This window comes from Mastomys coucha, unplaced genomic scaffold (assembly GCF_008632895.1).
Source record: "Mastomys coucha isolate ucsf_1 unplaced genomic scaffold, UCSF_Mcou_1 pScaffold6, whole genome shotgun sequence".
Lineage (NCBI taxonomy): Eukaryota > Metazoa > Chordata > Mammalia > Rodentia > Muridae > Mastomys > Mastomys coucha.
The window spans coordinates 106,033,341-106,046,477 of NW_022196912.1; the positions used below are offsets into that span (position 1 = coordinate 106,033,341).

General features: G+C 45.6%; 1 protein-coding gene across 2 annotated transcripts in view; it reads right to left on the minus strand.

The window, feature by feature from the left end:
- Positions 1–13,137, minus strand: part of Ston2 (stonin 2) — a 142,497-nt gene that overhangs the window by 128,631 nt on the left and 729 nt on the right. The window lies entirely within an intron of this gene.

Below are 13,137 nucleotides of genomic sequence, written 5' to 3' on the forward strand. Positions count from 1 at the left end.
GAAAGAAAGAAAGAAAGAAAGAAAGAAAGAAAGAAAGAAAGAAAGAAAGAAAGAAAGCAAGCAAGCTGTTATGTTCAGGGCATGTATGTTAGAAGTGTTTTGAGGATGGGAAAAGAGAATTCTCAGATCATAAAATGTGAGCAACTGACTCTGTTCAGACGGCCACTGTTGTTCATCTACTCCGGTATCTCTGGTGCATTTCCACTTTCAGAGTAATTTTGAAATTCCTGTCCATTTCTCTTATTAAAAAAAAAAAAAAAGGAATATATTCCCACTAAAGATACTCTGGGAAATCTCTACAAGTACACCCGCAGTATACTTCTAAACTCTAGAGTAGTCTGATTTATATTTATATAACTGTTTGCATGCATTTCAACTTCCTGGGGATATGGCTATTGTCCGAGGGGAGGCGTTCCCAGTGGGGGCAGAGGAGCCTGTCACCACAGACAAATGGGACAGGATCCTCTGACCTTGTGACTCCCTGTGCTAGCACCTTAGTGGCTAAGAATTATTTAGTCTGTTGTTTGTTTTTTCCCCAAAGTTGTTGGAAATTTCCCACCATTTATGCCTATTTTCTTTATTTCCTCAAATTAGAAAGCCACAAAGAAAAACTCCACCTGGATGGTCTTTCCTACTTTGACGTTTCTAATGTTTTCTTTTCAGCCCTCACGTCACCCACATCCATCTGGAAACCGGTTCTCAAAATGCTCCAGTATCGATTTAGGAACAAACCACACCGTGGCAAGTACTTGGTTCTGTCACCAAAAACAGTAGACAACTCACTGACAGTAAGTCTTGCGAAACAGAAAAACCGCAAATTCAAAGCATGTAAACCATAAGTGCAAACCCAGCAGACATCTACTTAGAGAGTGAGAGGCAGGATTAGAGAACTGTAGTTGCCACTTGTGACCATCTCAGAGGCTGGGGAGACTCTCAGCGGGTAATGAGCTCACTGTGCAAGAGCAAGGAGCTTGGATCCCCAGCACCTGTGGGAATGGATGCCATGTGGGCATGGAGGCCACCTGCAACCCAGCAGAGGAGGGAGACGGAGTGGAGTTAGGGGTGGGTAGGGACAGTGAGGAACAAGCTAGCAAGACTAGCCAAATCAATAAGCTCTGGGCTCAAATATGACACTATAAGGTGAAGGGTGATAGAGGAGGACTCCTGAGGCACACATCTATGTGTACCCACACACATACAAGTGCCCACACACTTGTGAGCATACACACACACATATATATACACATGTGCACACACTAAATAGTAATAAAAAAATAAGACTTTAGAAAAATAGATTAAGGGCTAGTGGGATGGCTAGAACATCAGGGTAAGAACACTGATTTCTCTTCCAAAGGTCCCAAGTTCAAATCCCAGCAACCATATGGTGGCTCACAACCATCCATATTGAGATCTGATGCTCTCTTCTGGTGTGCCTGAAGAAGCTACAGTGTACTTATGTATAATAATAAATGAATCTTTAAAAAAGAAAAAAGAAAAATAGATTCATAATATTATTTACAGATCAAAATAAAGTGTTTTCAAACAACCACGACACTTCAGTTTACAACAGAAGACAAGATGAGCGCACATGTTAGGAGGCAGCGAGGATCTTCCTTCTTGGCTTAGAGTGGCAAAGGGCAAGCATGAGGTCAGTGTCACAAACAGAGGTGATCCCCCTTACCCCAACCCCCCTCTAAATGCCTGTGTTTTCTCTGAATGCCTCTGCATCTGTGATCTGTGTAGCAATTGCGGCACCACAGGCCAGGCTTGGTCACTAGATGCAGCGTTTCAATGAGAGAGAAACATAACAACTGACAAGTGTGAGCAATGCATTACACTATGTCCTTGCCCTGCGTCTGTGGTTCTCAGTCCAGAGAGAAGCGAAAGGGCTCTGAGGGCATGTGAACCGCCAGTGTTCCTTCCTCTAATGTGATGGCATGGCATGCGCGATGACAGCCACAGCTGAGGGAACTACTCCAGAGCATTAGTGCAGCACTCACAGAGCCCTCCCCTCTCCTGCCTCAGGGACAGGCTGTTACTACCAGTTACCAGCTGACAGGGACAGAGACTCAGCCTCAGAGACTGGGGGAGTTCCCCAAGGACACAGGCTGCTAAGGATCAAATGGTAGCTGATGTTCGCTCACTGATGAACCCCCCTCCTCAGACGGCTCAAATGATATAAACAACGCAACATGATGCCAGCCACCAAGCAGTCCGTTTCTTCTATTGTACAGGGGAGAGAAGGAACAAACCAGAGATGGAGAGCCGGACTGACTCCTCTAAAAGGCAGAACTCAGATGACCCTGGTGTGAACCAGGGTCTCTCTACTTGATTACTTTCACTTTCTCCCAGATTTAGATCCTGTGCTAGTTACTCTTCTAATGCTCTGAAGAGACACCATGACCAAGGCAACTTATAGGAGAAAGCATTTAACCGGGGGCTTGCTTACGATTTCAGAACATTAGTACTATGATCATCATAGCAGGGGTCTGTGGTGGCAGGCAGGCAGGCAGGCATGCGTGGCACTGGAGCAGTAGGTGAGAGCTACATCCTGATCCACAGGCAGCAGGCAAAGAGGGAGAGACTGAGACCAGTGTGGGCTTTTGAAACCTCAAAGCCCACTCCCAGTGACATACTTCCTCCAACAAGGACACGCCTACTTCAGTAAGGCCATACCTCCTAATCCTTCCCAAACAGTTCCACTCTCTGGTAACTAAGCATTCCAAGCATTCCATATGACCTTAAGGGGGTGAGGAGCCATTCTCATTCAAACCACCACAGGTCCCATCACCAAGCCTAAGACCCTCATATACATGCCTCCAGATTCAAATTCTCAATTGATTCCACCCAATAACCAATTCATGTCAATGTCTAACAGCCTTTCAAACTCAACATCCAGACTTGGCCAATGATGCATTCCCATTCAGGATGGCAGAGCAGGGCCCTGAGGAGATGTCTTAGTGCTAAATAATCTGGATTCCCAGCACCCGTGTAAGAAACCAAAGACATAGCAGCCCACACTTGTAACCCCAGGGCCGAGGCCCAGAGCCGGGAGATCCTGGAGGCTCTCTAGCCAGCTACTCTACCTGAGATAGCAAACTTCAGATTCAGTTTGAGATCCTGCCTCACAAAAATAAGGTGGATAAGACATTGGTCTCAAAGTGTTTTACAACTCTAAATTAAATAACCTATGCTATGCTCATAGTAAATCTAAGCAGTTCTACTATTATCCCTTTACAAAAATAAGTAATATGAGACATACAGAGGTTAAATAACTTATTAGACCTCACAACTCAAACTTGAGCAGACTGGCTAGAGGCTTTTAACCATCTCGCCATATTCTGGTCATCCAATATACTTTTCTCACCTGTACATTTTTCCTTCTATAAGTAGAGACACATATGCAATAAATGAACTGACTCTCTTAACCTGGCTCTCTCACAGCCAGAGGCCACCTCTGCAAAGGGCCCAGTTTGATAGGTACACATGCTATATCCTGCTCACAAGGAAAATGCAACCAAATGACAGAGGATCTAAGTCCCTGATCCTGTGACCAACTGCTGAGACCACCCAAGCCTCCCAGATTAGAGGCTAATATGGCAGCATTAAATCACTCTGAGTCTTTGGAACTGTATCCTCAAGGCCTGCTCAGGCATGAGGAACTTAAAACCCATCAACAACAGGGCATGTGAACACCATGGCATGTGAACACCAGGGCCCTGAGTGTGTTGGGTGGCTCAGATAGAGCAGCCAGTACACACCATGCCAGGGGCTGGCAGGCTGCTGCGGCCAGCACTACCCACTCATGCCAGAGAGACTGATAAGTGAGTGACTGTCAGACAAGTATACTCAACTAAGTTATCCCATTCTCATACAGTCCCTTTATAGATGTGAGAGTTTGTAATAGAAACACCCAGGAAGAGGAGATATGAGAAAGGAAGGGGGGAGAGAGAGAGAGAGAGAGAAAGAGAGAGAGAGAGGAAGAGAGAGAGAGAGGTGCTTTAACGGCACAACTGACTGTGTGAACTGATAGTGTAAAAATGAATGCAACTTTCTCCCACGGGGATCTCCACAGGTGTGCGAGCAGTGGACACGCCGCCCATCGATGCTTCCGAGTACTTTCCCTTTGGTTTCCAGACACCAGAGTGGTGACTAAGAGCACAGCTTCCAAACCTAAGGGATTAAAGGAAATGGATTCAAAGCCCATTTCTCCACCAACCTCAGACCCTGCCTCGGATGCAGAATGAGACACTCACTGCCTGGAGGTGCAAGAGAAAAGAGAAGACCCTGCCTCAGATGCAGAATGAGACACTCACTGCCAGGAGGTGCAAGAGAGAAGAGAAGACCCTGCCTCGGATGCAGAATGAGACACTCACTGCCAGGAGGTGCAAGAGAGAAGAGAAGACCCTGCCTCGGATGCAGAATGAGACACTCACTGTCTGGAGGTGCAAGAGAGAAGAGAAGACCCTGCCTTGCAGAGGACCAGACACTTAGAAAAATTCCATGAGCTGAGAGATACTGGCAGGGACTTTGATCATTTCAATAACAATGTACGTTTTCCATGCACTTTGCACTTTGGCTGTTCAACCTCTGAAGTGGGAAAATGCAGACACAAGGAAAAAAATATGTTTGGCTAGGGTGGAGAGATAAGAAAGTGAGCTGTGGTTCCAACAAATCTGGGCTCATAAGAACAGTTAATACGGGGCTGGTGAGATGGCTCAGCGGGTAAGAGCACTGACTGCTTTACTGAAGGTCCTGAGTTCAAATCCCAGCAACCACATGGTGGCTCACAACCATCTCTAATGGGATCTGACACCCTCTTCTGGTGTGTCCAAAGACAGCTACAGTGTACCTACATATACTAAATAAATAAATCTTAAAAAAAAAAAAAATACGTACAACACACATCATCTCAGCACTGCCTGACTAGCCTCAGCCCAGCCCCCTAATCATAGCATTCTAGGTCTTCTCTTCCAAAAGTGTCCATCAAGAAAGATGCACAGGCACTCAGCTTCTTAAGCAAACACTGAAATTCTATCTCCTTTGAAACAGAGCATTTCACTTCAAAAAAAAAAAAAAAAAAGCAATTGTGGGTCTGGGAATGTAACTTTAATTTTTTTTCAAAACCTATTTGTAATGATGGTTCTTAAACACTTTAACCTCCCTTCTAGCCCACTACTCACCAGAGGTAGTGGAAAAGAAAGGACACCAGGGAAGTGGACCTGTTTAGAAATGGTTCTTTGGCCGGGCGGTGGTGGCGCACGCCTTTAATCCCAGCACTTGGGAGGCAGAGGCAGGTGGATTTCTGAGTTCGAGGCCAGCCTGGTCTACAAAGTGAGTTCCAGGACAGCCAGGGATACACAGAGAGAAACCCTGTCTCAAAAAAACAAACAAACAAAAAAAAAAAAACAAAAAAAAAGAAATGGTTCTTTGGAGCAACTCCCATCTGTGTTATCTGAAAATTGGCAGTTCAGTTCACAGGTTAGCAGCGTCCGCTCGATCCACTTACAGACACTTCACGGATACACCAGCAGTCCAGTTCCGTACAGCAAACAGGAATCAACAGTGGTGACTCGACCTAGCAGAGACAGCCAGGCCTCAGCCTTGGCACAAGTCAGCAGGAGGGACCAGGAGGAATGCCAGGCGTTCTCAGCTATGCCACTCTCAGGTAAGCAAAGATCAGGAAACATGAGAGACTAGCAAGCGTTGCACAGCCAACTCTATAAACAAGCCTAGCTCAGCCTCCGTCACTGTCTGTGGAGTCTTTTTATACTCCCTCCAGACATCACTTGTCCTCCACAGGTCCTGCCTCAGCACATGCATCTGTCTCAGCTGACATCACTCTGCAATCTGCCAGATTCCATAGAAGCTGTGGCACACCACCGGAAGTTTTTTGGTGCTTCTCTCTCTATGGAGTCCCAACAAATACAGCTCAACTAGGCAATGTACGGCAGACCAATACTCATGTACCAATAATACATGAGTGTTATTAGCAAAGAATCCTTCATCACGTGTCCTTTCACGGGCTTACTCTAGCAGAACATCCTTTTTCCCATGTCTGCTTCAGTGAAACATCACTTCACGAGTCTGCCTTAGCCTTTTACCTATGTCCACTTCAGGAAAGCCCCAGCAAAACACCATCCAACACAACTGACTCTCCAAAGAACCCTGAAGTTTCCACTTCATGGGGAAATGGCTCAGTGGATAACAGTGGTTGCCATGCAAGTATGAGGACCTGAGTTCAAATTCCTAGTACCCATGTAAAAGCCTGATACACAGTACAAGCACCTACTATAATCTCAGCATGAGGAAATGGGCAGTGGAGACAAGTGGCAAATCCCTGGAAGCTTGAAGACCAGCTAGTCTGGTATACACAGGTGGAAAAAAAACAAAAACAAAAAACCAGAGAACCTGCCTCAAAAAAGGTAGGAAGTGAGGACTGGCACCTGAGCCCTTTGACCCTCACACTAATGCTGTGGCACACACACACACACACACACACACACACACACACACACACACATACATTTATACTCACGGATAAACAAACCAAAAAGAAGAGGGGGAGGGGAAGGTAGAGGAGAAGGAAGATGAAGGGGAGGAAGAAGAGTGAGAAGAAGGGAAGGAAGAAGAGTAAGAGGAGGGGGAGGAGGGGGAGGAGGAGGGAGAGGAGGAGGAGGAGGAAGAAGAGGAGGAGGAAGAGGAGGGGGAGGAGGAGGAAGAGGAGGAGGAAGAGGAGGGAGGAACAGTTCAAACAGCTTGAAAGCAACCAACAAACCCACTACTACCCTGGCTGACATTTGGTTGAAAGAACTTAATGCCATCGCCATCTTATTTTATTTTATTTTTTAAATTTTTTTTTTGCTTTTCGAGACAGGGTTTCTCTGTATAGCCTTGGCTGTCCTGGAACTCACTCTATAAACCAGGCTGGTCTCAAACTCAGAAATCCGCCTGCCTCTGCCTCTGAAGTGCTGGGATTAAAGGCATGTGCCACCACTGCCTGGCTCACACAGCATACTTGCACAGAACCACAGCACAAAAGTGGCACTTTCTTAATAAAAGTGATGGCTTTAAGCCTGAAAGAAAATTGTCTAACAATCTAAATTTAAAACTAACAAGGAGCTTAGGCACTAACAGTTGAAGATCTGTGGGGTATGTAATGCTAGCTGGAGACATCCTAGCTAGATGGCAAGGCCCTAAGTCCTTAGTGTCACCATCCTTGGGGAGATCTGGGAAGCAACGTAATCTAGACACCAGCTGATGACAAGGAAAGGTGGGATCACTTAACATGGATGTGTCCAGGGATTCCTGCGTGACTTTGAACCACCCATTTGACCTTTAAGTCATTTAGAAGTATGACCCAGATGACAGAGTTTATGGTAGGGTTAGACTTTATTTATAAAGAGGCTTGACATCCTTAGCTCCCAAGTGCTTTCCTATTAATAAAATGGGCATGTTAAGAAGGTCACATCAGAGTCTTGTGCTATTTGCCTGCTAATGAATTAGTTAGGAGGCTGTGCAAATTTCTATGTGCATGAGCATTCATATTAGATGGGCAGAGGGCACCCACACCAACTCCCCTGATTTCTGTCGACTCTCTCATTCCAGATGAGGCAGTCTTGTTAGGGAGCCTGAAGTGAGTCACCAAAGCAGAACCACAGTCCACAATGGTCCGTTCTCTACAAATCCAGCGCTTTTGCTCAGGAAATCCTATTTCTACATTCCTCCCACAGTACCTGCTTTTTCGCAGACCTCCTCGATCGGGTCTCTGAGCTCCTGGAACTCAGTACCTTCTTAGTCATTTGCCTACTTACTGTTTGTGGTCTCACTGTTAACATATTAATTTATGTAAATATTAGTATGCTCTTTCACTCTCAGAATAGAGGCCGTGTGAGAAGACGCAGAGTCCCTGTAACTTCTTCCTCAGAGTTTTGTACCCAGAAGGATTGTCAATACCATCAAGTGAGTCACCTTCCAAAGGCCACACTGGACCATTACAAACATCGGAATCACTGACTGCCATTTTCTCATTGGTGAAGCCACTGGAGGTCACGAGTCCAGGTTAGTAAGGGGCCAGCAGGGCACAGAATGGAGAAAACCTGCAAGGCCTTGAGTTTTTAATCCCGCCCTCTTATTATTGTTCCCTTATTTTGTTATCTGTCTATAGAATTTAGACTAGTATTTTTATGTTAGATATGACACTTCAGAAAGGCAACAAGAGTACTGTAAATCTATTTCCTGTAGATATACTGTTCAGTATATACACATAAGGACAGCGTTCTAGGTATCTGAGGTTTGGACATATGTGACATACGATATTTCATATCAAGTTGCCAGATGAAAGTGATCCAGCAGGAGAGTAGCACTTTCTAAATCTGCTCAACGTTTTAATCCTTCCGGGCTAGAGTCTCTCGTGGGTCACTCTTAAGGCCAGGGTTCTGTTTATGGCATCTTTTGAAACTTCAAAGTTTCCTGGAGACCTAGGATGCAGGGAGATACTCTAATGCCTCATGAAGTCACCAAGGGAAGGGCACTTTGAAGCCAGGTGTGTAGGAGGGGAGGAAATTACATGCTTTTCAGAATTACCTGGAGAGAGAAACAGATGGCCTCAGGCTTACAGAACAAGAATTCTGGTTCCAAGCTTTCTTACTTACCTTGGGAGAAACCCAGAACCCTGAGAGATTCGCCTGTTTCAAAATCATACCTGCTAAGTGAGATTATCTGTCAAATACTGGGCCCTTTCAAAGCTTTGGCTCACTGTATTTCTTATGTCCTATAAACAATATACACTGTTTCTAGAATTTTCTACCCATATCCTATGGAGCCATCATATGCTCATCTTTACCTGGAGACACATATCTTCTAAGCCACTATCCAGCATTCAAAACGTTGAGCCTAAAACTACGTCATGTGTTCACATGCTGCATTTTAGGGAGGGCACACAATAGTTATCTGGCTCCCAGATAGAGGTCACCCTTTGTTTATGTCCAAAACCAAGAAGAAAGAAAGAAGAGAAACCCGTGTTTCATTTCCTGTACAAAGCAACATGTTTTCTCTTTAACAACCATTTTTCAAACACTCTGTCAATGCGAGGGCAATGAGTCAGCCTTGTGAGGTTTGGTGTGACTTGCCCCTCCTATGACAGCAAGCCAAAGAGCTTTGGCCTGCTTGATCTTGGATTCTCAGAGGATTATTTATCTTGGGGTAGAGATGGGCTGCAATTTGCAAATGACCACACCATACAGATGTTTAGTCATGAAGACGAAACCAAACGAGACGAGCAATTTCTTGGTCTGACTCTGCTAAGACTCAGCCAAAGGTCCACCCAGTGGGCAAGCAAGCTCCAGAAGACGTTAGACTGGGAGGACAAAAGAATGTGAGGGACTAAGATTTGGATGAGTGGACAGGCCAGGGAGAGAGAAGGCTGGAGCCAGCTGAAAGGGTGTGTGCTCGATGACAGGATGGAGTCGCCGGGCAGAGTTACAAGGGGGTGGGACAAAGCAACCCTTGTAGGCTTCTAGAAGCTCCAGATTGGAGCTGCTTTGCATTTTCTCCTTAGAATTGCACATCACATTTAAACGTAAGCCTCAGTGGGGTAGTACACACCTTAACTTAGTACTTAGGAAGCTGAGACAAGAGAACTGCTTAGGGCTCTAGGCCAGGCAGAGCTACATAATAAGGTTCTGATTTAAAAAAAAAAAAAAACAAAAAACAACAACAAAAAAAAACAATCAAGGAAGCAAGCAGTTAATAAGAAGTGGAGGTTTGGGGGCTCCTACACACCCTGAGGCTCAAGGCAGCCTAGGGCAAAGTAGCAGAACCTTTCATTGGCCCTCCCTCTCAGGTCTTCCCAGCAGAAGAACTTCTGCCTGTACAGCTTTTCATTGCGAGGCCTCTGGGCGGACAGCATCAGCATCCTCTCGGAGCACTGGGCAGGAAAGCTTACTCTCAGGCTTGACCCTGGATTGACTGATTCAGAAACTCTGGGGTGGGGCTGGGGGCGGAGTCAGCCGTTTTGGCCGACTGGAGCCTTCCAGTCTGTTGATGTTGCCGAAGTTTAGGAACTACTACCATATTATATTTTTGTTTGTTTGTTTGTTTTTGATGATATTACAAGATAAAAATGTCAAGGTGAGTCGGGCAGTGGTGGCACACGCCTTTAATCCCAGCACTTGGGAGGCAGAGGCAGGTGGATTTCTGAGGCCAGCCTTGTCTACAGAGGGAGTTCCAGGACAGCCAGAGCTACACAGAGAAACCCTGTCTCAAAAAACCAGAAAAAAGAAACAAAAAAAAAAAAAGTCAAGGTGAGAAAACACATGCTTTGTAGGAAGACAAGCCTACACAAGCCACTCTAGTGTCAGTTGAAGAATTTCCTAGTCCTGGTATTTCAGGACACATGAAAGGGACATGAGGCTGTTGGGCTGATCAAGAGCTCGCCACCTCTTGCTTTGAATTTCACCAGTTTCAAACTTCGCTCCCTAGTGCTACTGGAGATTTGAGTTTGTCCTGGAAATCTGACCTTGTTAAACCTCAACTTAACTTCGTTAGGAGCTGGGGAGATGGCTCCAGTGGTCATAGTGCCTGCTCTACACCCCGAGAGCCTGAGTTCACATTAATGTCCAGCATCCATGTAAAAGGCTCCAGATGGTATGAGGACAGAGGCTGGAGAACTGTAGGGTCTTACTGACCACCAGCCTAGCTCCAGGTCCAATGAGAGACCGTGTCTCAAGATAATGAGGAGGAGAGTGTGGAGCAGTGTACCCGAAATCTTCTTCTGGTTTCTATGTGCACAAACGGATGTACACACATGCGCACACACACCATGCACCACACAAATACACACATGCACACATATCCATACACACACAGACACTCACACATACACACACAGAGACAGACACAGACACACATAACACCCACACAGATATATATATACACAGATACACACATACAGAGACACACACATCTCTGCTTTCAGTGGCTACACCCTGCCTATAACATAAAGACCCAAGTGCCTGGTCCACAAAATCCTTCATCATCTGACTCTGGGTAACTTCCCTGACCTCGAGTCCCCTCTCCGCCCCCCCAGTTTCCGATCTCCACAACTATATCTCCCTATCTTCAGGAAGCTTATACTGTCTCTGACATCACACTTGGCCATGTCACTGACCTTGGTCAACAGCATGGAGCTGTAGGGCCAGCCAACACTCACTTCCCAGCAGATGTTAAATGTGATAGTGCTGTCCCATCGAATGTCTTTCTCTTTGCTGTAAGCGAGGTCAGTAGGGTCCATGAGGGAGGCTGATTTGACCTGCCTAGACACACAGCATCAGTGAGCAAGAAGTTTGAGAGACTGTACAATAATGAGACTTGGGGTTACTTGCTATTTACCCAAAGCAGATTAAAGCAACACTTGAGATCTTCTGTGCCTTCACCTGTCTGTCTATTCTACCTTGTTCCCAATGACTCCATTTCAGCTCCTCATTCTGTCAACTGCCCAAGGGGTCAACTCTCAATCTGGCCTTTATTAACTCTCACTGTTAGAACCTCTTAGATACCACAGACATCTAACTGTGTCCAGGGGCTGTGCTATGAGCTTCTCATCTACTAGATTATTATTATTATTATCATCCTGTCTCTTCACTATTTAATAAAACCAGTATCGCCCATGTGGTGCCTAGCTCAGAGAACCAAAGCAGGGTGCCCAGGTTTCCTAGCCATAGTTAGAACCCGAGCTCTCACCAGGTGGGAGTCTGCCTTTGAATCCAGCAGTCTGCCCTGTGCCACATACTTCTGTGCCCTCCTGGCTAGAGCTTCAGATCTTCCCACTCCACTGGAAAGGAAGAGTCCACAGAAGGACAGCTGAAAAGCCACACTAATCTCACACTTGCAAGATCTGCAGCGAGAAACCCATCTTGGACACCGAGAAGCAGCTCCCGCTCTGTGCGGGTATATTGATCCTATGGTAGACAAGGCTCTGGCAACCATGGGAAAACCTAGAGAGTCTGTCTGACCTTTCCCTTCGAAGGTCCAGGCCTCAGGAGTAGCGTGGGATGGCAAGACAGACAAATGTCCACTGTGAACACAGACAGAGGTCTTGAGGGTTGGTTCCAGAGGAGAAGGCTCACAACTCCAATATGTGATGCATGTGATATCTTAGGGTCAGAAACACAAATCAACATGTAGTCACCTGTCTCTGTGACTCTCAGATTAAACAGCCAAGGGGCGGAGAGGATACAACGGCAAAGGACTGAACTAGACCACCCGAGACAGACATTCCATCAACGGCAGGAAGGCAGAAACCCAAATTTTGGGTTTCTTTCAGCTGCTGGCATTTTGTTATAAGGTTGAGAATTGTGTATGTGAGTTTCTGTTTCCCCCTCCCCTCTTACCTTAAAAAAAAAAAAGAGTACAAGCCATAAAATGCTAAAAATAATTCCTTCACCACTCCAATCACCCATACAAATAAGAAGGAGAGAATTCAACAAAAGTATCATAATATTCTTTTCACAAAACATTCATAGGGTTACAAAGCATTGATTACTAATTGAAATTCACTTCTCTTTCCCATCTGTTCCCCACAGGATCTATTCATTACCTTTAAATCAGTAACAGTAACATTTTTCTCCACGGAAAGTAGAAAACTGCTAAATACTCCAAATGGCTATGGGGCCAGTTTGGACAGGTCTGATTTACTCTTGAAACAATCACCCACTTCACAATAGTAAGAGCCAGCATTTTTTGAATACTTGGTGCTATGCTTGATTTTTTTTTTTTTTTTAGACCGTGGCTCATATAATCTTCCACACAACGAGCGCAATCAGAATTGTCACTTTATAAATAAGGAGAGCAAACAGCACAGAACGCACGAAGGAGACAGGGAGCGAGAGAAATGCAGGCAGGGGCAGTAGCTGCACAAAACCAGAGTTAATGATTCACTTACAGCCCTCAGGCAGCTTCTTTCAGCAGAGTCTGTATGGGAACACACACACACACACACACACACACACAAAAGCACGCACTCTTCATCCTCCCAGGGAGAGTCTAGTGTCCACACACACACACACACACACACACACACACACACAAAAGCACGCACTCTTCATCCTCCCAGGAAGAGTCTAGTGTCCAATAAAT